Source organism: Orussus abietinus, unplaced genomic scaffold, assembly GCF_000612105.2.
Source record: "Orussus abietinus isolate OABI.00-Male unplaced genomic scaffold, Oabi_2.0 scaffold108, whole genome shotgun sequence".
Taxonomy (NCBI): domain Eukaryota; kingdom Metazoa; phylum Arthropoda; class Insecta; order Hymenoptera; family Orussidae; genus Orussus; species Orussus abietinus.
The window spans coordinates 149,146-175,912 of NW_019394302.1; the positions used below are offsets into that span (position 1 = coordinate 149,146).

At 44.4% G+C, this 26,767-nt stretch overlaps 1 protein-coding gene across 3 annotated transcripts in view; it reads left to right on the forward strand.

Annotated features, from left to right (window-relative positions):
• The window catches only part of LOC105702310 (TOX high mobility group box family member 4), a 197,879-nt gene that overhangs the window by 132,295 nt on the left and 38,817 nt on the right, over nucleotides 1–26,767 (forward strand). The window lies entirely within an intron of this gene.

Below are 26,767 nucleotides of genomic sequence, written 5' to 3' on the forward strand. Positions count from 1 at the left end.
TGTCGACGATGCAAGGGATGACTCGGAGAGGCGATATTCCTCTTAGCGAGTCTTCTTTTTGGGGCCTATGCAGGTTGTCGGCCATGCGCCACGCGCGGAGGATAAAGGACGGCGGGATATGAAGGATGGAGTGGGAAAGCGATGTTTGGGCCGGAGGAAGTCAGTCGTACAACTTGACAACGTTGCCGGAACACGGGACCGTGCGGCGGTGTCGGTTCTCCCGGTAGAAGGAGAGGGAACTAGGAGGGAGAGAGACGCGGTGCGTCGCAGCTGTTGGGACTAGAGAGAGAGAGAGGGATGGATAAGGAATGGAGTATAGGGAGAAGAGGAGGAGAGAGAAAGACTGTCGAGGGGAATAAGAGGCCGGCCAATGAGGGAATCGGGGAAAAAGGAACGGCAAAGCGGGCCTGCCGGTAACAGGGTTAGAAAAACGCATTATGCCCTTTTTTTTTCTTCTTTTTCGTCCTTTCCCTTAAATCCGCGGACTCTTGTTGCTTACTTTCGTGTGTTTGGATATCGTTCTTCCATGATCTCTCGCTCTCTCTCTCTCTCTTTCTTTCTGCTTCCCCCATTTATTTCTTCTTCTTCTCTTTTTTTTTTTTATTGCTGACCTTTCTTGTAAAACGAAGGGGACTTTTTCTCTTTCTTTATCCCTTTTCTTTCGCCGCTCGCAGCTGCGAGTTTTGAGCGCCGATTCGGCCTTCGAGTATACTGGCTATAATGGAGAGGATTAATCTTATCGTCCTTGCGGAGATGTTAGTAATTACGGGAAATAGGCCTCTTTAGCTGTTTCGAACGGTGAAAATTTATCCCACCCAGCGAGGGCTCCACGTTACGTTTTAGTGCCACAGATTTTGTTCTCTCTTCGTCGTGATAATCATGATCACCGTGGTAATCTTGATCACCGTGATAATCTTGATCGCCACGATGATCATGATAGCCATGATCGCTAGAATCGTCTGATCGTAACGATAGTGACGATCCCCACCGATAGTCATGATAGTCGAACTCGACTTACGTCTAGCTCGACACAATCGTAATAGTGTCGTCGGAATTTTAAATGGTGATTCGGCGAGAGTCACAGTGGAAATGTACCGGGACACCGAGCGCATTATGTATTATTAGAGCCCCCCCACTCCGCGTCCTGCAAGGCCCCCACTCCTCGCGCATGCGCCCTCACGTTTTAGTCTAACGAAATGCTCTAACCTGCGACACTCGGCCGACCTCTTTCCTCGTGTGGTTCTTTCCTTCTCTTTCCCTCGGGCCACCATCTCCTCGACGACACTTTCCAAGACCTGCACGCGGCAGCCATTTTAGAGGAAATAACATGAATACGTCGGCAGGATCGCTTTTATTAGGTAGTACGATTGTGGATAGAAATCTCTGAGTCGACGCGAGTAGGGCCGCCATCTTGGAGAACGGGAGTAAAAGCCCCTTTACAAGGAAACGTTGTATCGAATTATATTCCCAAGGTCGCTTATAAAAGGGAATTCAATTTGGGAAAAAGTCTCGCCATTTACACAGGGCTTGCTCGCGAATAGGGCCGCCATATTGGCGGAACGCGAGTAAAGGTCCCTTTACGAGGTTTCTATACGGATAAATCGAGCCGACGGAGTTAGCCGGGACTTTCGATAGGAATTTCGTCGACCGGATGACAGTTGACAGAAAAAGAAGTGGTCCTTTTCTTCTCGAACTCGCTCAAGATTGTGTTAACGATGTACCACACCAAGTGGTACCAGTGGTACCAGTGTACCAGTGGGTACAGTACGGTAGGAACTTCGTGGACCAGATGACAGTTGACAGAAAAGAAGTTGTCCTTTTCTTCTCGAATTCGCTCAAGATTGTGGTAATGATGTACCGTACCGAGTGGTACCAGTGGTACAAGTGATACAAGTGGTACCAGTTGGTACGGTACAGTAAGAATTTCGTGGACCGGATGACAGTTGACAGAAAAGAAGTAGTCCTTTTCTTCTCGAATTCGCTCAAGATCGTGTTAACGATGTACCGTATCGAGTGGTACCAGGTCCCTCGGGTAGATCTGAAAAACTCTTCGGGGTGAGTCACCTTGCGGCATAAAGTGTGTCGATATGCGTCGACGTGTGTCGATCTTAATCGGATTAATGAAGAGAAAAGGTCGAGCTAGCTCGATGGGGAGGAAACACACTCGGTTTAGTCGTGGCTCTTTACCCGCGGCCATGTTGTCGTAAACATTTAGTGCCGGGCATTTAATTGTTCCACCCCCTCCCACCGGCCGTGCCAATAATATTCAATTAACCTTATCGCTCCTTATCGGCTCGACTACACAACCCGGTGACGATTGTTACGCAGCAATGTGTACTCGGGTGTTTGCACTCTAAAGTAATGGAAGTTTGATAATCTTACGAAATGGTTATAACACGCAATCGATACGGCCGAGCGATTAATATTAAAATTCTTAGTGATTCTGGTCGAATCGAATCGCAATTAAATCAATTCATGGAAAATAAGAATGCTCGGGAAAATGGAAATTGCGATAATCTTAATCATCTTGCAAGGATGCGTATGGGATAACTTTGCAAATACACTGTGTTACGCCCACTGTTTCCCGGGTGTTTGCGCTAATAACTATTCGAGTGAAATAAATTGTCATAATTCCAAACGAAATGTCGCATATAATTAATTCCGGGTGGAGTAAAATAATTATGCTTTAAATTAACCCTTGTCACTCCTAGAGTATATTAGAATAGTACAAGAAGTTGGCAGGGATAATAAACTATTTCCTCGATTCAATGATATCCTTTCCCTTCATGCAGTGATTGTAACCAAGTGATTATCTCTCCCGTGTTGTTTCCATTCGAGATGTGAAATTAATTCGAAAAAAGAAATGTGTTACGGCGTTCCTCCCCTCCCTGCAGATGGGACCAACCGGTCGTCTCTTTTCAAGCGGAACGACCGGGATCTTTTTGCTCCACTTTTTTTATTTTATTTCCCCCCCCCTTTCTTTCTCTCCGTCTCTTTTACCCCGGCTAATCGGACGAGTAGGAAATATTTTTAGCCGCGGTCGGGGGAGGAGAGAGAGGACGTCGAGATAAAAGGAAGAGGAACGGAGAAGCGTATTGTGTCCTCCGTCCTTGATATATCTCGTCCCTTTCCCCTGATGTATCCCCGATGGGAAACTAGTGGACCACCCCTCTTCTGAGGGGTGCACCGAGGAGGGGAAGAACGGCTCATATTCCATTTTAATTCAGCCAATGCGGCGGTTCCGCCGCGTCTCGGCGGCGGGGCCGTAGAAGGAGGGTGGTGGGTGGGATCCACTTAAAACTAGGAAAACAATTCCAATCCAACTTTTTCTTAACCCAGTCCCGCCCCCGCCGCCATCTTGTCCCGATACCTCTGCCTCCCCTCGGGAAAATCCATAAATATCGCCCGACATACTTTTCCAAACGAAAACCTCGCCCGACTTGTCCTTATTTCATTAATTACGCTTCCTTCCTCTCGTGCTGGACGCCGCCATTTTGAGACCGTCCTCGAGGGAGTTTCTGATTTCGTTTATTCTTTCCTCCGTTATGCGAGGCTTGGGAGATTTTAAAGTCGGGGAAGACGTTTTTTTACTCGGTCTCGTGACGAATGAAACACGTACCACGTGGGAAACTGAAAAAAGATAGTTTAGATAGGACATAGGCTCTTGCCAGGGCTTGTTCCTGGTGTAAAAATAATTTATTCCGATGTTAAGGCTTGGTTAGAATTTAATTTGACATTCGAGATAGTCCTATCCAGGCTTTCACGTCAGCGTCTACCTACCGTGAGAAATAAAAATTCAACCAAAGAAATATATATTTTTTTATTCCCCAGGATGATTGATTCAAATTATCTTAATTCCAAATAAATGTTACCTCCAATAGATTCCGATCAAATAATTATTCTTTGAATTAAGACAATGTTTCTTTGGCTCAATGAAAAGTTTTTTTTTCCCCTTCAGTGGACGGCGCATCTAATATTTAATTAAGCATTGTAGTGATTCTCTTCGACCCTTTCTTTATCGGGATAACTAGGGGTGTTCCGAATAAGGCTAAATTGAAAATTCGCTAAATTGAAAAATCGTGACGTATCAGTATTAGCCCTATATCGGTAAATTGATATCTAGCTATGCCCTAGATAGGGCGTCGACGTTCTTCTCAATTTTCCACGCAGGGGCGCCGCCATCTCGTGAGGATTCTCGGAAGTTCTCGATATCGTTTCCCCTTCCGTTAAGCGGAGCTTTGGAAGCTCTTAAGGTCCAGGATGGCGGCTCTTTTTCGAACGATTCCCGACGAGAATAAGAGAGATATTTATCAGCGTTGCTGAAAATAGCTCCCTAGGAAGGGATGGCGAAACTCTCCGTGGGCGTTTCTTTTCCGCTTCCTGATGTCTTCGGCATATCCGGTCGGGGAAATGAATGACCGGGCAAGAAGCGACGTTCACCCATTAAGGCCACCCTGCACTTCGCCTTAACGACCTCGAAAGACCTCTCCAATAAATATGTATCCCATTTCCTCCTACCCCTCTATTCTCCGTCCTTTTCTTTTCCTCTCCTTCTTTACATTATCACACCCGCGACGTCTCGAACGGTTCGTTAGGCTTATCGGGAGGCGGTCGTTTATCTTCCCGTCACACGTCGGGAATTTTATCGGCGCGACTTCTTTTTTTCTTTTTCCTCTTTTCTTCTTCTTTTTTCCCCATCTTTTTCTCCCTCATTAGGCAAATGGAGCGGAGTCGGGGTGAAAGGTTGGAGAAATGGGGATGTCTTCGTTTTTCTTTCTTTATTTTTTTGTTTTTTTTTTCTCCCGGTTCACTTTTATTATTTCTCCCTTTATTTAACTTCATTTGGCAGCTTAGAGACGATCGTTTGGGAGAGGAACGTCTTTGACGGGCGCTTCGCCAAGGTGGCCGCGGTACCAAGATGGCCGCGCATCCGGTGTCTATGGAAATGCGACCGAGCACCGTAAAAAGGGTACGCGAGGCCTTCGGAATCGTTCCCACCAAATATTATCACTGGTGACTCATCCTTTGCGTGTTACCACTCTTTGTCCTCCCCCTCCCTCTTGCACCGCCATTATTGTGGGACTTTGGCTGTTTGGATTTCTCTGGGTCCGACTCCCTCCGTTTTCTTCTGTCATTCCCGGCCTTGCCTTAGGTTGACTTATCCGGTGATTCATCCCAGTTGTTATCTCATTTGCGCAATCGCTCATTTTCTTCCTTCTTGATTATGACTTTATAATCGTTAAGTCGCCGCTTTTCTCGTTAGCTTAGATCGAACTGCGTAAATGATCGAGCTCCGTCATTGGATGACTTTCGTAAGGTGTAATAAATTTGTGCGATATGTACAGATTAAACGCAAATGGCACTCGAAGTAGGACTCGAGTTAACTGCATAGATTACAAATCGGTACGATTTATCGTTACATGCGTAGTCACCATTAGGTTGGTTCGAAAATTCATTCGCTTTTACTATAAGCGTTCCTTTGGGGAGATATTACTAGGGAATCCTGTGTAGTATCTGGGCCCTAGCTAGGGTTTCCACCTTAGTTTCCAGTTTCAAGCCTTAGTCATGTTAGAGGGTAAGACATGATCCGATATGTCATTTTTCCTGGCTAATGTCAAGCTAAGCCCTAGCTAGGGTTTAATTCGGCACCCAGGACAATTTTATCCGGGCTTTCCTTATTAAAACCTAGCTAGGGTCCCATTTATATTTTAACACTAGAACGACCGGCAGATCTTTTTTGGTATAAGATGAGCCATTTGAAACAAGTCTTGATAGTGTACCATCGTTGTTGATTGCTTCCAATTCTTCCACTTGTTAGGTCAAGGATGCCCTAGATAGAAAAGCAACGTTCAAATGCGTGCCCTATTTTGATAGGGTGCCCTAGCTAGGGCCAGCTTTTTCGCTCTTGCTGATTTTCTGCATTAGGAGGGTTTTTCTCCAATAACTTTGGCCGTATCGAGAAATTGTAATCGATACAAAAGCGCTCTTATCACGGCGTTTAGGCCTTGTGTGAGGTTCCCGGCGATAAGACGGAGGCCTTTGAAAAGCAAAATTGAAATGCGTGCCCTATCTTGATAGGGTGCCCTAGCTAGGGCCAGCTTTTTCACTCTTGTTGATTTTCTGCATCAGGAGGCTTTCTCCCATAAATCGACACTAAAGCGATCTTATCACGACGTTTAGGCCCCGTGTGAGGTTTCCGGCGATAAGACGGAGGCCTTTGAAAAGCAACATTGAAATGCGTGCCCTATCTTGATAGGGTGCCCTAGCTAGGGCCAGCTTTTTCACTCTTGTTGATTTTCTGCATCAGGAGGCTTTCTCCCATAACTTTGGCCGTATCGAGAAATTGTAATCGATACAAAAGCGCTCTTATCACGGCGTTTAGGCCTCGCGTGAGATTCTCGACGATAAGACGGAGGCCTTTGAAAAGCAACATTGAAATACGTGCCCTAGCTAGGGCCAGCTTTTTCACTCTTGCTGATTTTCTGCATTAGGAGGGTTTTTCTCCCATAACTTTGGCCGTATCGAGAAATTGTAATCGATACAAAAGCGCTCTTATCACGGCGTTTAGGCCCCGTGTGAGGTTCCCGGCGATAAAATGGAGTCCAGGTAATTGGAACACGCGAAGATCGGTACGGTACGATATCGCCGCTCCGACGAACCTCGCGCGGCTAATTGTCGAAGAACGGGCACAATTAGAGCCGGCCGTGGATAAGGTGCATTACCGGAGGTGCATTACGAGTTACGTAACGGAGAGCGTAACCGCGTAACTCGGCGATTCCCGGAGGGGCCTTTTGTGCGTCTTTTGTTGCGCCCCTTACGAGGCTCGACCTGGCCTGCAGCCCCCATCGTACATTTTGCATGTACACCGTTGCACTTCTATGTGCACCGTGTACCTCGGTGTACATCATGTATTCGCACCTCGGTCTACACCACTTTGCTTTCTAAAAGTAACAAGGAAGGCCTCTTCTACGGATTCTCCCTGGTGAGGCAGCGTTAGGAAACTACGTAAAAATTGCTTCTTTATTCCTTTTTTGTTTCTCTCTGGTTGGGTTCTTTTTTTTTTCCTTTTCTTTTTCCCCTCTTGCCGACCTCTTCCCTTGAGGCGTGGGTCATGTCGCAAGCGAAGGAATGGGAAACGTCGAGTCTTTTAATATTCCAAAAGAGAAGTTCTCCACGTTCCACTTCCGCGAAAGAAAAAAAGAAAAGAAAAACCTGCGCTAAGAAAAGAAAATAGACCATTTATTTGAACGGCAGGAAAGAAATGTTTCGTTAATTCGAAGAGTACTCATTTGACTCGAATTAACATCGAATAAATTGGATGTAACGTTTCTTCGGAGTTATGAGAATTTCTTTGAGTGAAATTATTATTCTTTGAATTAACAAAATCTCTGTTACCATTTATAGGAATATTGCTTTGAGTCGATTCAATTTTGATATCAGGGTGTGCTTGGCTTCTCCCACGGTGCTTTTTTATTTTATTTTATTTTTTTTCATGACCGTGGAATTAAACTCTCCTCCCTGGCTGGTTCAAGGTGGATGGTTGATCGGGCATTTTGGATTTTATTGGTCGTTCTCCCGTAACTTGGTGTTCCGCCAGTTCGCCCCTCTCTCTCTCTCTCTCTCTCTATCTAATTCTCCTCGTCTCCTGCACGCCGGATGCACTTTATATTCCCAGGGAAATTAATCCTTGCCAAGTTACCTTTCACTCTTCGTATAATATAATTCTGGCACGACTCCCAGTCGCGGTGTGCAAACAATGCATCCCGGAATTCTGCGCAATCTTCCCTCTCTATATGCGATCCGAAAACAATGCCTCGGACAGCTTGAGATATCGCCTAGAATGATACAATCTTTATGACGAGAACGAGCCGCTGCTTCTTGCGCTATCAGTCGAAAAACGGGAAATTAATCTTCCGCGGTTATTATTCCGGCCTCGAATTGCGCGGATTTTGCGCATCCCTTGGATATTTAATCCGACGCCTTGTCGAGGAACATGATGGACGTTCCTATCCAACCCTGCGTTGAAATCTCCTTTTAACGGCTATCTTATGTAGAAAGTCTGAGAAAGCCCTAGCTAGGGTCTACCTACGGCTCCAACCTACAAATGTAAAGCTTACATCGAAATTAGACACATTTCTGTATATAGGATTATATGTATATGTCGTATATATGTCGAGGAACATGATGGACGTTCCTATCCAACTCTGCGTTGAAATCTCCTTTTAACGGCTATCTCATGTAGAAAGTCTGAGAAAGCCCTAGCTAGGGTCTACCTAGGGCTCCAACCTACAAATGTAAAGCTTACATCGAAATCAGACAATTTTCTGTATATAGGATTTAATTAGGACTAACTTTACTAGGTAAAGGGAGAATCGGGCAGAATTAAATTTTAATTAACTAACTTTTAAGTAGGCCCTAGGCACTAACCAAATATTTGGTCGACACCAAAGAATTCATTGGTTAGTTACTTTTGATGGATTTCGAATGTCCTGGTAGATCACACGAAATATCACAGTAATTTCGGAGACTTTATTAATTAAAATATTTCAGTAGAATTAGTAAAACATTATTGTTGATCGATGGAAACGAGTTTTTGCGGTAAGGTGAACTCAAAATTCGGTTCGCTCGACCAAGACATTTGCCGAAATGAACCAAATGCTGTTAAATGATTTTGTTCTGGAGATAATTGTATCGCTGTAAGTTTATTTCTGTAATTGATATATCTAATTGAAAATATAGCGATGCAGGGTCAAAGAACGTGGGAAATGAAGGCATGAAGGCTGTTCGACTCCAGCGATAGAATGACCGTTTTTAGGTGGGGTTACTTTTAAAGCTCGTTTCTATTTGGCGGCCATTTTGTTTAAAAGAGGAGATTCGTCTAGGAGTGGCGCCATCTGATGGCGAATTCACGCACTTGTACCTGCTTTAAGAGGCTTCTCGCGTGACTCTCGGTCCAACTGTATCGCGGGCCGTTACCGCCTCGTGGAAATTGTCGGGAATATTAAATAAACGAGACGGCAATAAAAAGAGAGGCGGGGGGAGCGGCCTAATGCATATGATTAGGCCTCGTTGCGACGAGCGTGGCCCGCGCGCGGCCGCGCCATCTCGCGGGAGTGTTGTTCACGACCATGGAAGAAAAGAGATATGCGCACACCTACCTTCGGGAAGTCCGGGTATTCCCGGCAATAACAATCCGCCTGGCGATGAAAAATGGCCGGTTAAAAGGCAGGGACGAGGAAAAAGGCCGGGAAAGGGAGGAAAGTGGAAATGAAAGAAACGCTAAGGGAGACGAATGGACGGAGCCTCGCCCCGGGGACGGAGGGGGATTTTCTGGACTAACGGTGAATAATGTCGGGAAATACTTCGGGACAAACTTGTCGGGAGTATCACCGGGAAAGACTTTTCCAGGGGAGGTTTTCCCATGGAGCGCTCGGTCGATGCAGGGAACCGACCCGAAGAGCCACGGGCGCGGGGGCGTCGACTCGCGACTTCGGGAAAATGGCGAATCGCGAGCGAACCGAGCACGAGGGAGGAAAGTGTCCGGAGGAAAAGTTGTCGGTCGCGATGTCCACAGGGACATTCGTAGGGAACGTTTTGCCACGACTCTCGTTGTTTAGCCGGAAATTCCGAATTTTTCTGAGCGGCCGCGTCGAGACGCAGAACGCGCAGTCGCGCGTGGACGCGGCGCGCTCTTTGAGGATTTGATCGGCTCTTTCTTTTCCACTCTCTTCCCCTGCTTCTTTCATTCTCATTCGTTCGTCTTTTCTTCCCTTCCAGTGCCTCCTCGGTCCGCATCCGGTTCTCCTCTTGTTCCCTCCCAAGTCTCCTGGATCGCGGCCGCGGTTGGCAACGCTCGCCTCGCGGATAAAACCAGACATTATCCTCGCTCGGATAATATACGATGAAGATAGCGCCGTAACGGCTGTGTTTCAGATATAATAGCACTTGACTGTCTACTTAAGGACCGCGCACACACCGACGTGCTCGCAGAGGGAACGGGCACGGAGGCCTTCCCCTGCTCGTCACCTGTCAGACGCCATCTTGAGTCCCCCTCGTCGAATTACCGGACAAGGTGTACCTCTCCCGCTTGTTTATCCAGGAATCGTTTACTTTTCCTTGTTTCCTTTCTTCCGCTTCGCTTCTCCTTACTAGAAACTCTTAGGATAACTCGAAGGGCTCGGTTGAGTTGCACACCAAGTGCAAGCTCAACCCCTCTGCTGCCGAACAACGATATATCGTCGTTTTACAAGTTCTAACCACATCGTCCAGCAGTAAAAGGGTTAAGAACCTAATCGTGGACATCAATCTCTTATATGGAGATATAGCGAGGATATACTCTATCGTGGAAAAACATTCACTTCCGCTACTCTACCCCAACCTGAGACTCCAAATGTTCCCCCATATACTTCATTCCGATTTTCCAGTTAGTTCGAGGTTTTCGAAATTCCCCTCCATTCTACCGCCGTGGTCGCGTTAACACGGAAGGGCCAAACCGAAGGGCACTCGTAGTGCCCTCTCGCGGTACAAAGAAAATGGAAACGTTTCGGCCAACAGCTCACTTCCTTGGAGTGTTAATCGAAGCATAACGCGCCGGGCTGGCAGCTCGGTTGAGTAATACGACGAGATGATAAAGCAGGTTTCCACTTGTCCGACCGGATGCCCCGCAACGGGCCGGGCGAGTTCCCTCCGAAGAAGTGCCCACGGAACGGCGCAGAGGGAGCCAGGGTAGGGGCAGGAGAAACATAACCTCTACGCGATTACGACGCTCCCGTGAAACAATGCGAGACCGAGGGTATACTTCGGCGCCCTCTCTCGACTCGACATTGACGATCTTGTCGCGTGGGTCGAGGTATTTCGGAAATTTCCCCCGAAGAGGGCGATTGTTATTGACAAAATGGCGGCGACTTTGGACTCGCGAGTTTCTCGGGTCGGGGCGCAGTTTCGCATTGCTAATGGAGCCCCCGAGATATCCGAGGGATTTACGGGGGATTTATTTAGTCGGGCTCGAGCGACCGCTCGGAATTCCTTGTGTTGCTAAACAGGAGAAAAAGACTGCCGATGCAAATGCCCGGGGTGGGGAGGGAAAATATGCCGAGCTACAGGTGCACAGCGCCAGGTGTCTTCCGCGCGGGCTTTTCAATATGGCGGACGGCTGCCGGAGGATGAGTCCTTCGGGCCCAGGGGAAGAAAGGATTCCTTGGAGACCCCTTTGTCCCTATTCTAATTGGAGACGCTTAAATAACTCTGTGTGTTACTGTGGGAGCGATCACTCGCGTGGAAAACCGGGTGGAAGGAGAAATCGTTGGTGGTACTCGAGCCCTAACTAGGGATTTCACGTTTGGGGTCCCTAGTCCTAACCTGGGTAGGGCTTCGGACTTAATCTTGTATTCGTGACAAGTTTTCCTGGATAATGCTAAGCCGGGTCCTTGTCGGGATTTAATTTCACATCCATGAGAATTTTATCCTTGTAGGCTTGTATTCATGACGAGTTTTCCTGGACAATGCTAAGCCGAGTCCTTTTCAGGATTTAATTCAGAGTCCAGGACAATTTTATCCTTGTAATCTTGTATTCAAAACAAGTTAACTCCTGCTTAGGATTTAATTTGGCATCCAGGATCGATTTCATCCTTATAATCTTGTATTCAAGACGAGTTTTTCTTGATAACGCTAAGCCGAGTCCTTTTTAGAATTTAATTCGGCGTCCAGGACAATTTTATCCTTGTAATCTTGTATCCAAGATAAGTTAACTCCTGCTTAGGATTTAATTAGGCATCCAGGATCGATTTCATCCTTGTAATCTTGTATTAAAGACGAGTTTTTCTTGATAACGCTAAGCCGAGTCCTTTTTAGGATTTAATTCGGCCTCCAGGACAATTTTATCCTTGTAATCTTGTATTTAAGACAAGACAACAATTTTTATCCTATTCTCCCTTTATCAGGCTTGAGATGTCCTACCTAGGTCTTACATAGAATAGTGTATGACGCCCTATCGTATCAGGCCCTATATCGTCAGGTCGGCGTCCTATCTAGGTCCTGGCGGATTATTCTACAGGTGTTGATATCGCGAAAAATCGAGACCGGTAATGAGTTTCTGACATTCGAATGATCTTAGAACACGCATTGTTGGTTTTTGCCGGGGAAGTTGCAGCTGCAAAATGGCCGAGGAAACGAAATGGCTGGCAAAGGAGCCCTTTTCTTCGGCGCGGACCGTTAACGCAAGACAAACCCGGTCGTTAACTCTCTCGTTAATCGTTCCGCGAGACGTACGATGTAATTTATGATAATCGCAAATCGATACCTCCACCCCTTCGTTCTTCCCCCCTCTATCTCCCTCTCTGCGTGCATCTCGCGTATGCATCTCCTCGCCGAATCCCTCTTAACTGCCGTTTGCGTTTATTTTTCAATTTCTATTATCCACTAATGCGATCCGTGGGAAAGTCGAGCCCTTTGCCGGGTTATCTCGCCGATCGCGGGCGAATTATCTTTTGCAATATGGCGAACGCCAAAGAAATATCCCGCTTTCTTCTCCCTTTTTGCAACTCGAAAGCGTTTAACGTCGTTCCCTGTGAAATTCACTCGGATCGATTATTTTTCCTATCTTTTTTACAATAATTAATTTTCTTCAATTCTATGACAACGCATTGTCGCGGTAAGACTACATTTGTTGGGGTTTATTTGTACGCTCGTTAAAAAAAAATGGATAAAAAAAAGAAATTGTACATATCTTGTAATTAAATATATCGTTTAGATTGATGAAACGACTGGGACTTTATCTCGGCAATAACAAGGGCTTTCGAAGCAAAATTCATTCACCATTTCTTACATTGTTGTAAACATTAAATGTTAGTCCTTGATTTTTTACGTATTTTCAGGCAATGCATTTGTACGTTGGTAAAAGAGATTGTACGTTGATAAAAGAAACGGATAAAAAATCAAAATTGTTCACATCTTGTAATCACATGTATCGTTATTTTTTACATCGTTCTAAACAATATACGTTAGTCCCTGATTCGTATGTCTTTTTAGGCGGTGGAGTTCTTTTTTTTTGTAATATCTTTTTCGCGATGCTCATAATCGATCCCGAGGCAGTTGGGCTAATGAAGGTAGAATTAAACGTATCGATTCGTCCGGCGATCGATAATCGATGGGCTTTCCGGCCGATCGGGCGGATCGATTAACCAGGATCCATCGAGTGAATCCGTAATCGAAGGTGAGATCACTCGGACAGTCGGATCGAAAAATCCTCCCGGAGGTCGGATGATTTGTCAAATATTATGCGAAATGACGTATGCCGATAGGATCGCGAGCGGCCGATGTTCGGACAATTTGTCAAATGACATTTGACATCATTGAGCCGTCATGGCGAAACGATTCCACGTCCATCAGCCACTCGAACGGATCGGGACCCCTTGACGATCCAATTGTTTATAATCGTCTCCATAGAATTCCAGTCGATATGAATAAAAAGCCAAATCAGGGGATAAAGAATAGACAATCGGCCATGGGCAGAGTTCAATTTAGATTTGCTTATTATGCGAGGAATAAATTATATATACCCGATGGCGAGAGTCGAGCTTGACACTTATTCGACGGACATCTTGTCATTATTATTATCGAGGTGGTAGCGCAAATTGCGCGCGCACCCTCGGGCGCGATTACGGATGGGTGCCCCGTAAGAGATGCTTAAGGTGGTGTGAAAGTGCCGTCGAAGAGGTTTTGTTTATTAAACTTTTCTCCCAACTCGGTTTACCGAATAGTTTGAAACGTTACAACGCGAACAGGGAGACTACAAGGAAGGTCCTGAAACTCATGAAATTTCAATTCTTTTCAAATTTCTTTGTAGGTATTTTAAAAATAGTTTATAAGAAATGAAATTTCACGAGTTTCAGGACCTACCTTAGGGTCTCCATGTTCACGTTTTAAAGTATGAAACGATTTGAGACACCCAGTTCGTAGAAAAGTTTTTTTGAACGATTGAGCTTTCGGATGCCACTTTCACATCCCCTTAAGGGGGTTTTTATTTTCCAATTTTTAACTTAATTCTGGTACCAGTTATAGCCACAGGTCTACAGATTAATAATCAATTGAATTTTTTCATTTCAAATGAGGAGAACGGCCGGAATCGTGACAGTCATTTCACTACTTTCTTTTTTACAGCGGTCTCTTTCGAGAGCTCTGCACGCGAAAAGAAAGCAATATATTTGCTTAAAAAAAATGTGTATAGTTTGTTTAAATACAAGTAAACACGCAGTAAAAATGTCAAGTATGTGTGATTTAATGATCCACGGGAAAAAAATCCCGAAAAAGGAGGAAAAAACTGGCCGTCATGTAGTACGACCCCCTTAAGGGGGCTGGAAACTCGTGTATCTAAAGTTTGAGTCGGAGCCATTTAGTGAGTAACTCGGGCCGTAACTTATCGCGGCGATAAGGAGCGGAGGAGTTAGTAAACAGGGTGTTAACCCCATTTTAGTCCGAGGGCGATAACGAGGACCCATCTAAGAGGGCGCCTTAAATGGGAGCGATTAAGGCGATGCGAAATCCGAGGGGGGGGCATATCTGCCATTCGGCGAAATTTAACGTCCGAGTTATCTCTCCCTTGTTCGTTGTTATCCTTCTTTAAGGGACCTCTCACTTTGGCCGCACCTTGGGATGAGAATGAGTTTCTGCATTTCTTAATGAACAAAGAGAGAAATTCCGGAAACACTGGACGAGTTTTTAAAAACACATTATGGGAGTGTATGTAAATCGGCGGAATTTAAGAAATCTTATCTCGTCCTTGTTCGCTGTTCACATTATTTAAGGCTCTTGTGGCTTCTCATTTTGGGACCATTTTGAATTTTTGATATGCTTTACATTCTATGTCTTTCCTATTTTGGGTTTAAAAACGCCTTAACCTGTGATTCACTTTGAATGGTCCGAAGAGAACTTGACATATTCGTTAAAATAAGAAAAAATAACAGTTAAAATAATCTAGGGTTTAAGGTGATGATGAGAGCGAAGAAGGTCTTTCGTTTACGTAACTTTTCGTCACATTGGGTTTACCGAATCGTTTCAAACCTTACAACGTGAATATTAAGGCTATGAGGAAGGTCCTGAAACTCATAAAATTTCAATTCTTTTCACCATTTGTTTGTAGATATTTACAATTGTCCTGACTCTTTCGTTTCTCATATTAGAGCCTTCGATAATTGGATATCGATCGAAATATGGGCTAAATTAAAGAATTGTTTAAAAAAATCCAATTGTTGAAAATGTCAGAATAATTCCTAGGTGCTCACGAGTAACGTGTCAAAGTTTCGGATAGCTTTATCCGATGCTCTTAAAAAAAAAAATTAATAAATAAAAAGGTCGGCTTATTTGAGGGGGGTTTCATTTAACCTTAAGTGGAATAATTACAATTCGGCTAAATTGCGTCTTCCTTGTTCGTTATTAATTTCTTTTAAGGCTTCTTTCGATGATAGTTAACTTCTTAACGTCTTACGTTCCACGTCTTTCCTACTGAACAAATGAAAAAGATCTCCGCGCGTGCTGGACGAGTTCTGAAGCGCCTTAAGGGGCGTTAATAAACACGGACCGTGGCTGCAACTGCAACCGCAAAGGTCGATCCAGTTACTGGTCGACATTGCGGCCAGTTGGCGCGATTAATTAAGCTCGTTAAGGAAGGAATCTCCGCCCCCGAGAAATCGTCGAATCTAAGTCGGCCGAGCAGTCTCTCGATATGTTAACGTCGATATCATTGCGACGAGAGAAAGCTGTGAAACCAAGCCATGCAAAAAATCCGTTAAGGCATTAGCCATAACCTATCTAGGTCCTTACCCTACAAATATAGGGCTTACCTTTGACCGTGACACTTTTCTACATAAACCCCATTTAAGGTATTTTCAGATTGCCCTATACAGGAGAGCACAATTACGTTGAATAAAAATAATGACAAATAATTGAGTAGGCCCTAGGTAAACGATATCAAGGGGAGATTACATTCCCTTGAATGCCAAATTAAATTTTAAATAGGTTTTAGCTTGGCGTTGGCCAGGAAAAATTGGCTTGAATTCAAATCTGGATTCTAATTAGAATCTACATTGGATAGGGTGCTCCTACCGTGGAAACCCTAGCTAGGGCTTAGATCCTATCTAGGGTATCCTAACTTGTATTCTATATGGGAATGTTAAGGCGAAGTGAAACTCCTCTCAAATCAGTCGATTCGAATAGAGTACTTTTTAAAGGTGATTGGACCAATTATTGAAGACTGATATGAGAAACGAACGGGTCAGGACAGTTGTACGACAATTTGGAACACTGATAATCGAGAAACTCGCATTTGAAGGTTCATAAACGAGATTGACCTCTCGGATGTCACTTTTGTGTCACCTTAAGGCGGTTGCCAAGTAATTAAGCCGTGTTCTCGGGCTCGTTTAGAAGGGCCGGGGGGTAAAGGGAAGAAGGAATCGCGATATCAATGAGCCTGACAATTAACGGGGACAATGAAATTATCCCCGTGGCTCGCGATGACTTCCGCGTTGGCACATGCGCGGGTCGTCCCTCTTTAGAATCGCATACACTCGGTGCGCTACTAATATCTCGGGTACTTAGCTGACTCACCGAGTGACTCAACCGAATCCCTTGTTTGAGCTAAAATCTGTGCCCGTTTCCCGGGATCTAACGGAGCCACGACTTTGCGTTCTCACTGTGATAACGTCCAGTTTATCTTTTCTTGCCGCCATCTTTCGTTACCCTTTTTTTTTCTCTTTCTCGAATTTCTACTCTAATTCAACCTGAATTAGACCACTAGGCTTTCGAAACTGCCATAGAACTCATGGAAATGAAGACCGAACCTGTGGTAGGAGGTTAGGATAGGTCAGACATCTTCCATTTCCAAACTTCCCGAGAAGTCCTCTTTCTACGCATGCGTGAAATATACCGTAAAATTCCTCGCAAAAGATACTTAATATGTTCACTAAAGCAATGCCCTTTGCATTTCTATGAGCTCTATGGAAACGACATCCATGTCTAACCAATGTCTTCACGTGCCATTTTTTTTTTTTTTTAACGTTCCCAAGTCCTGATCAAGGGAAACACGAAGGGGTTTCTTGCTCTTCGTGGATATTTTTTTATCTATGCCTCGCGCGAGAAGCGATTCGCGGTTGGTGAATTTTCTCTTTTTATTTCCCCAGCCTCCCCCAGCTGGTGATGGGTACGTTTTAATTTGCCAAATTGGTGCGGCCTTCCTCGCGTTGTAAAGTGGCCTTAAGCACTCGGTAAGTAGCCAGGTAAACGCGCTCACCTGTCGAGTTATGGTAGCGCATGTAAAACGGCGCCCGGTTATTGGCTCGGCGAAATTGCCGGGGCACGTGAGAGAGGGCACATCGCGTGAGCTCGCGAAGGCGTAATTGATTCCATTAGGCTTTACCGGAGAGGGTGAAATGCATTGTCGCCGGCCAATCGGCGAGCCGCACGCAATAAAGGCACCTCCATTGCTCGCGACTCTACGTCAAGTCGGTAATTAATGGCAAAGAATTTGCAGATCAGGATGAAAGAGCGGATCCAACTTTGCGCTCGATTCATCGTATACATTCAAGATATGTTCAGGGAGAAAATTGAATAGGACAGGTTTGATGGTATCCGAGCCCTAGCTAGGGCTAAGGACGAATCAACGTTGCTTTGATTCGACGTATACATTCAAGATATGTTCAGGGGGAAAATTGAATAGGACAGGTTTGATGGTATCCGAACCCTAGCTAGGGCTAAGGACGAATCCAACGTTGCTTTAATTCGATATATACATTCAAGATATGTTCAGGGAGAAAATTGAATAGGACAGGTTTGATGGTAGGGCCCCCTAGCTAGGGCTAAGGACGAATCCAACGTTGCTTTGATTCGACGTATACGTTCAAGATATGTTCAGGGAGAAAAATTGAATAGGACAATTTTGATGGTATCCGAGCCCCAACTAGGGCTAAGGATGAATCCAACATTGCTTTGATTCGACGTATACATTCAAGATATGTTCAGGGAGAAAAATTGAATAGGACAGGTTTGATGGTATCCGAGCCCTAGCTAGGGCTAAGGACGAATCCAACGTAGCTTTGATTCGACGTATACATTTAAGATATGTTCAGGGAGAAAATTGAATAGGACAGGTTTGATGGTATCCTAACTAGGGCCCCTAGCTAGGGCTAAGGACGAATCAACGTTGCTTTGATTCGACGTATACATTCAAGATATGTTCAGGGAGAAAATTGAATAGGACAGGCTTGATAGCATCCGAGCCCTTGCAGAAAAAACGTTTAATATCAAGCACGGATTAACAGAAACTTGTAATACACGTTATATATTTTATTTGAAAATATGTTAGAGAATTAGTATACCATCTCTGAATAAAACCTCCCACAGAAGTGTTATAAAATTATAATATTTCTTTTTAACACTGTAGCTAGGTGTTAATTACGAGGTTTTGATTATTCCCAGGAACGTTGTGCTTCGTTTTACTACACCGTTTGATCGATCACAATTAATTGTTTATGGTAAAGGGTTTTACGTTGGTCCTGGGTTCGTCTGCTATTTGCACGTCGAGGTTATCAGTGGAAATAAATGCCAGGACGAGGTTTATCGTGGGCCAGGAACAATGGCCACTTTTCATTGGCAGAGGTGTACTCGAAGGTACAGTCGGGGGAAGGAATAGTGACAGGGAGTAATAATCGTACTCGAGATCGACGTAGAACACGATCGAGATAATCCCCCGACCTTTTGGAGCGAAACTTAAGCCTGATTTATGCGTCCATTTTCCCGGGGTTTCTCAATTACTGTAGAGCGCGTTAAATGTCAGGCTAATATTTATATAGCCTAGTCACGCCGCCTGCGCCGGAGAAATTCAGCGGCATAACTCAAGCGCCGAGTCGAGGGTCATTAATAAGCCGGGCTTTATTAACTATCCTAATGGAATTACTTTTCCATCCCCGTCAGTCTTGGGAGACTCCGGCTCGTTACACTTTGCGAGTCCCGTTCTGTGCGCTCGAACGAGGAGAGAGAAGGAAAAGAAAAAAAAAAAAAAATAGGAAAAGAATCGGAGGGAACAGGACTCGCGATCGCGACGCCGATTACCTCGCCCTAACCTCTCCCCGTTGGCATAATCTCCGGCGAAATCGTCCACTCGACTGTCGAGCCGCGGTTTTCACGGTCGATTAACTTGCAAATTGGGCCTACGGACGAAAATCGACGGGGATCAAACGAGGACTCGAGAAGACTCGAAAGCGCTGCCTCGAAAAGGCCGTCGACGAGGATGGGAATTAATGGACGCGAATTACGGCTCCGTGGGACTATTAACCGGGCGAATCCACCTTTTTCTCTCTTTTCTTTTTTTTTTCTTTCCCCATTTAATTAAGATGCCGTAATTGAATAAGGCATTTTACTCGAGTCTTACGAGTCGTAACGACCGCCATTTTGGAAGATGTTAGGGATTAAGCCCCGATAGGGCCTTTACGATAGGGTTATCGCGCGGATTTGCGGCCGTTAATATTCGGGGACCCGATAAACCTCGGCCGACTTAATTTCAACGATCTCATTGGGACTTTTCCTTGTTCTAACAACGTCGTTATTGCGGATGGGGAATTAATAAGAATGGATCGTGGACGTTGCAGAAACTTTTGCGGGGAGATCATAGATAAGTCAGGAGGGAAATGTTAATGAGTCTTGCGATACGCGTGGAAACGTTTCAAGGACGGGCGGTATTGCTGAAAACCGGTAAAGAGTGGAGAGGGAGAGAGAGAGAGAGAGAACAAAAAATCTTGCAACATTATTACAGGGGATAAGAATTCTCGGGCGCGTTCTTTGGCCTGAAATGCGAGTTAATGTGGTTTATGCATTTCTTATGGAAAGCATATTGCATCTGTGGAAAATCTGCAAGCTAGGGCCTATCTAGGTTATCCATCTACCGATGTACGGTATACACTGGGAGACATCAATGCCCTCCCATCCTGCACAGGCGATGCCGTATCCGCAGGGGAGACATTCATGTCCGCCACTTGTACATGAGTCGCACTTTTCTACATAGGGCTTTGCTAGGACACCCAACGTTGTCCCAATAAAAAAAGAAAAAAAAAAAAGGACGGGACCAACTCCATGCATAATTACATTTTTTAATAGGTCCTAGCTAGGCACTAAGGGGGAAAGTCTGGATAAAATTATGTTAGACGACTAAATCAAATCCAAACTAGGTCTTAGTTTGTATAATTAGCTTCTTGGTCAAGATAAGTAGCCTTGGATGGAAGTTTCAACATAGGTCTATAGGGCTAGGGACTCGTAAAGCAGAAGCCCTATCGATAATCTCTCGAATTTCCAACTAGGTTCTCCACATAGGTCGCTCCTCGGCAATCTAACTTCCCATTTTAAATTCCTTCCTAGACATTTTACCGATTGACGGGATAACTGTTAAGATGAGTCCGAGATCACTTCCCTCTCTCATTCTCCGGGATTGGAAAGATGATAAGGAAAATGAGAAGGCAGAGATGAAAGGTGCAAAACGGGGAGCGATTCCTCGAGGAAGTTGAAACGCAGGGAGTACTTTATTTCGTCTTGTCTCTCCCTCTCTTCTTCTCTTCGCTCCCCTTTCATCCCTCAAAGCCGTGCCCCTTCCCCTCGCATCGATTTCCCCGGGCCTCGGGGTGAGATTAAAAGCACACAAACCGAATTGCGTGCTCAAACAGCAAAGTGGACGGGAGTGCAAAAAGAGAGGAGCGGAACGAATGTCTCGAAAGGAAAGGAGAGAGATATTGCCGGCGGAGTAGGGCGGTCGTTATTGGCCTCTCTCGCTCGCACTCCATCGGATAGACGTTTTGGATGCGAGTGTAGAAGTGTAAGAGTGTAAGAATATAGGGGTATCGGGGTATAGGGGTACATATGCGAGTGTAGAAGTGTAGGAGTGTAAGGATATAGGTGTATAGGGGTATAGGGGTATAGGGGTATAAGGATAGTATAGGGGTATAGGGGTATAAGGATATAGGGGTATAGGGGTATAGGGGTATAGGGCTAGTCGCGCAGGGGATACAGAGATGCGCGTATGCGTCGGCAAACTGCATTTGCATCATTATTGGGCATCGAGAGGCCGAAAGATCGGCCGGCCAGGAAATTGGCTCCGGTCTGGGCTTTATTGCTCCAAGGTCGCCGAGGGCCCTAATCAGCTCTACAAATTAGGCCGAAATGTCTTGCAGCGGCAGCGCAGGAATTTTTGCTATCCACTCTAAGTCTGACATGGACGTAGGATATATGGAGCCCGTAAACCCTACCGTTCCCTTAAGGGGATGTGAAAGTGACGAGAAGAGGTCTCGTTTATGGAACTCTCCTCCGAATTAAGCCGACCGAATCGTTCCAAGCTTGACAAGGTGAATATGGAAGCTATAAAGAAGGTCTTGACACCCATAAGATTTGAATTCTCTAAAAATTTGTTTATAGATGGTTTCAACGTTTTTCTTTATAATTGCCTATATAATTGTCATATATTGCATTGCATAACTGTCTCATTATTTTCCGTATCTTGATTCTGGGGTCTTTATAGCCAAATCAGCGGGCAAGTTCGATGTATATCTTACGTATATCCTATGTATATCCTACGTACAAGCCTGTATATTCGCGTCTACGAATGTTTGTCAACCACTGGACCCTCGACTTAATCGTTCAATTGTAAGAGCTAGTCTCGACAGACCCTGATACGTCGTGGGAATTAGACTGAAATGATTCTGGGAAGATCCCCGAGTGACAATGGCGTCTTTTCTAATTACGAACATGGCTGGACGTCAAATTTAACGGCTCGGGAGCCTCGCAGAAGGCCTTAATAAGCGGCGGAAATTAGAAAGGATTGTTTCCCTTCCCAAAGTCGTCGCCCGGATTTTCCTTAGAAATTGCGCTCGCTTGTGACGCATGCATTTTTCATAAAGAAGCTTCCCCCCCTCCGACCTTATGAACGGTGGAGACGCGTGCTCCGCTTTTGACGGCCGTGGATACATTATTTATAAGCGGACCTTTGCATTTCATACATTTTCGGACGTCCTTCTTCCTCCTTTAAAATGCGCATTGCTCTCGAGCCTCCCTTTGTCGTCGTTTTCTGGGAGTTTTTCCCTACCCTCATCGTTAGCGGGAATTATTTTCATGTCCAACTACATCACTCCGATGCGAAATTAGGGAGGATAAATTATTAATTTCGAATATTAATCTCGCGGAGAGGGGGGCGACCCAAATGCGACGATGTTGCATCCCTATTCGTGTTGTACGATCACGTTGGGAATTGATTCGGGGCTCGAGGTTTGAAAAATGTATTTGGTGCACTGTATAAAAAGAGAAATATTATAATTTTTTTTAAATATTTTCTAATGAAATGTATAACGTGTTGTAAATTTGTTTTGGTCGGTACTTGATTTTAAACGTTTCTTCTTCAGACAATGAGATTTCACATATGCTCCTGACACGTTCGAATACGATCTTAGAGACAGCCCTACTCCAAACGTCGAAAAGAAAAATCATTTTGCAGTTGTCGAGGTATCTTCTACTGATTTTAAGAATTTTGTTTAATATTATTTAAATACTTTTCTCAATAACCTCATGTATACGATCGTAAGGTTAAAGACTCATCTGAAAAATGTGCAAACAATGACGATACTAAATGACTTTCGAATATCAAATTTGTTATTTTTCTCCGCATAATGATTCACTGTTTAAGACGCCAAATTTATATTTTTACTGCAACCTTGTGCACTAAAAGTGTATGAATTATTTTAACAGTGTGGGCAAAGGGACAGTCGAAGAGGAATGGGATAAAGCTACGTGGGGGGGAAGTTTAGCATTATTTTAGAGATCTCGACTCAAGTGGCCGACGACAAGGGGTGGATGAATTTTCAAGCACACACGTGCGTTTCATAAATTCAAATCGCTCCCCGGGCCCCCTCCTTTTATACGATCGTATGGGTAGTTGATGCTGTACCTCTCCTCCTCGTTTGCATTTCATACATTTTCAGACGTCCTCCTTCCTCCTTTAAAATGCGCATTACTTTCCGGCCCTCCTTTTGTACGATTCCACGGGCGCAATTTCCTTCGCCTTCTCTTTTGCCTTCTCGTCCTCCATCGACCTCTCTTCGATCGAGCTATTCCCGATCAAAATCACTGAAAAGTTCGCCATTGCGTTGCCATTAATCGCAATTACACGCTTTTCCACGTAAAAAGTTAGCTAAGAAATTCCAGTCTCCATCCGCTCGTTAAAAAAAAAATCATCTCTTTCTCTGGTAACTTTCTTTTGCCATTTTACCGACTTTATTGACTTTTCTTGCACTAGGAATTACTGACAGACCTTAGATTATTGAATCTCATTGCTCCGTTCATGACGTTACTTAATTCGCACACAATAATGACGGAACTTTTGGAATGACTTGATAAGCCCTAGCTAGGGGACGATAGGAAACCCTAGCCAAGGTAGGGTTTTATTTAAGACTTGATTTTCTACCAAAGATCAATTTTTTCTTGTCAATGCAAAGCTAAAACCCAATTTTATCTAGGCTTTCCTTGTTATAGCGCTTAGTTAAGGCTTTTTGAAAATTTAAATGTTTATCAACCTTTTCCGATTCTTTCTTTATTGGACCAACATTGAAGCGTAATGGCAGACCCTACATTGTCAGGTTCTCATCCTAGCTAGATGTCTTTGTACAACTTCGACGCGGGTTATCGCTAAGAAAAAGTAATGATATAAGTTGACGGATACTTGTTTTTCCTTTTTTTTTTTTTCTGCAGAGTGCAGATAAAACGTGAATTCTAGGCGGTAACGATATGCGCGAGCGATAAACCCCTGTCCCATGCAGATTAATTTCCATTCACGCGTTCATATCACTTTTCGACCTTATCTCTTATGCATGTACTTATACATATGTACACGCGTTATGCATGTCGTGCGTGCGAGTTTCTCCCCACTTTCGAGTTCGATTTCGAGTTCCCTGAAACGACTGTCGAGTCAGCCGAACCGTGACGCACTTTTATTATTTATACCCGCGCTTATTTCACTCGCAACTTAATTATCAGCCAGATTGTGCCACGAGTTGGTGTACGTTGTGTATATACTGTACATGTGTACCCCTCGGTGCCCTACTTTCTACTTGTTCGGGAATTGTGACTGATTATCTTTCGGGCCGATCTTTTAGAGTCAAGTCGAACCACTCGAGGGAACTAACTAGGAAAGTCCCTAGGCACGATAATTCCACCATGTGCCCCGGTCATTTGGTCATCGGCGTAATTTTCGATTAATGGCCCCTCGGTTGGTTAATTTTCAATAAACTATCTCGCCTCCCACTCGCCTCGAGAAATCGTGCCGCGCGAACGCTTGGTCATACTTTATTAATTAATACATAAAATTACTCAAGCCCCTTAAGGCACTACGAAAGGGCCATTATAAATATAAACATCCAAATATTTGTATAACTTTTCTTCAAACTGGGTGCACTGAATCATTTGACACTTCGCCACGTGATTATGGAGGATCTAAGGAAAAACGCGATGCTAGTCAGATTTCATATTCCAAAAGAAAAAATGTGCATCCTTGGTTCTAGTCTGGGATAAACAACGTTTTTGTTGAAAAATTAAATTTTATTAACATCACGTTCTACCTTAGCGCCTTCTAATATGTACAAGATGTTCAAAAACAACTTAGGACCTAGCTAGGGTTCCAAACTACCGATGTAGGGCCTTCATCGAATCGTGACACTTTTCTAAATAAGATAGTCAAGACATCCGAAATTAATCCAAAAGCAAAAATCGAATAAAGTTGCCCTGATGTATAATTAGGTTCCGAGTAGGCCCTATCTAGCCGCCGAAAAACCCTAGATGTCTTGGATGCCAAATCAATTTATTACTAGGTTTTAGTTAGACCTTAAACAGAAGAAATTGCCTTGGAAGGAAATTTAAGTTAAATTGCCTTGGTTGGAAATTCAAGTTCTAACTAGGACGTGTCTAGGGCCTAGATAAAATTGTCTTGCATGTCGAAATAAATCCCACTTAGGCCTTTACTTGACATTGAGGAGAAAAATTGTCTTTAATGCTTTATCTCATCCTAAGGTCCTCGGCTGGGGCTAAGAATTCCCTAGGAAAAAGCCCTATCTAGGGCCTAAGTACTCTCTGGGATTTCCTAGCAATATTTTCACTCGGGACGTTATCTATTCCCGTTCGATGATATCTGATGAAACGTCATGAGATCATTGAAAACCTTTCCACTGGAAAATAAAGCTCGAGGAAAGGTTGCGCTATTATCCGCGTGCAGTTTCTGCCATCGAAGCATTCCTATCGCGGATTTCTCATTTGTTCGTCGTAATAAATGGGAAATTGTACGATCGGCGAGTGATCGATCGATCGGACATCGACGGGATTGCAACGGCAGAGGTCTAACGAGACGTTTGCAGCCGAAGGACTAATCGCATTCGCGTTCCGTGCATTCGCGTGAATTCGCGCGAATTCGCATACACCGTGTGAAAGGGACGCTCGATGAAGGGGATGAAGGGGAGGAGGACTCGAACAAACACGAATTAACAGATCAAACACCAGGAGGGGGGAAAAAGGCTGCTCCCAGAAACAAAGGGGAGCGCTGCAACTGCATTGCTGCACGCAAAGTGCAACGACTGGGTTCCTTTCCCGAATGTTGACAGGAAAGAGACGTTTATTTAGTTCGCTATTAAAAAGGTGGATGATAATCTTTATCCTTTTGAATTTTAAGAGAAATTATAATGGCAAAGAGCGTGATGCTATTATTTTTACAATTTGAGCGCTGCAATTGCATCGCTGCGCGCAAAGTGCAACGTCTGTGTTACTTTCCTAAATGTAGGCAGGAAAGCGACTGTTTATTTAGTCCACTATTAAAAAGGTGGATGATGATCTTTATCCTTTTGAATTTTGAGAGAAAGTATAATGGTAAAGAGCGTGATGCTATTATTTTTACAACATGAGCGCTGCAATTGCATCGCTGCGCGCAATGTGTAACGACTGGGTTCCTTTCCCGAATGTTGGCAGGAAAGGAAATATTTATTTAGTCCACTATTAAAAAGGTGGATGATAATCTTTATCCTTTTGAATTTTGAGAGAAAGTATAATGGTAAAGAGCGTGATGCTATTATTTTTACAACATGAGCGCTGCAATTGCATCGCTGCGCGCAATGTGTAACGACTGGGTTCCTTTCCCAAATGTTGACAAGAAAGGGACTGTTTATTTAGTTCACTATTAAAAAGCTGGATGATGATTTCTATCCACTTGGATTTTGAGAGAAAGTAGAATGGCAAAGAGGGTGATGCTATTACTTTTACATTTTGATGACTTTTGATTACTGACCACTACGCAAGGATTATAGGGTTTCTATAAACAAAATCTAGAAGGCATTAAGCGAATGACGAGCGGTCAACGACTTCGTTGACAGCTCTTGAGCGGTTTCAAAAGCGGAGGCCAATCCCGAGTGGGACCCGCGGTCTTTACGACGCGGAAATAACGCAGCCCGCGTGCGGAACGTCACGCACCTTCGCGGTAATTCCCGTATCATTGCGTCGGAGGGTGGGAAGCCATTGTTGGAATTGCGTTGCTCCTGCTCCTTTGTACCAAGTCGATCCAATGCGAGACCTTGGATGAAAGAAAGAGAATTACCCCCCGCGAACTCGAAATAACACTCCGAAGCAGAGATTCTGGCGATTCGTTCCAGTTATCAAGCCCTAGCTAGGTCATATCTTCCACTTATTTAGGAAAAAATCTCTTGGGTAGGGCTGC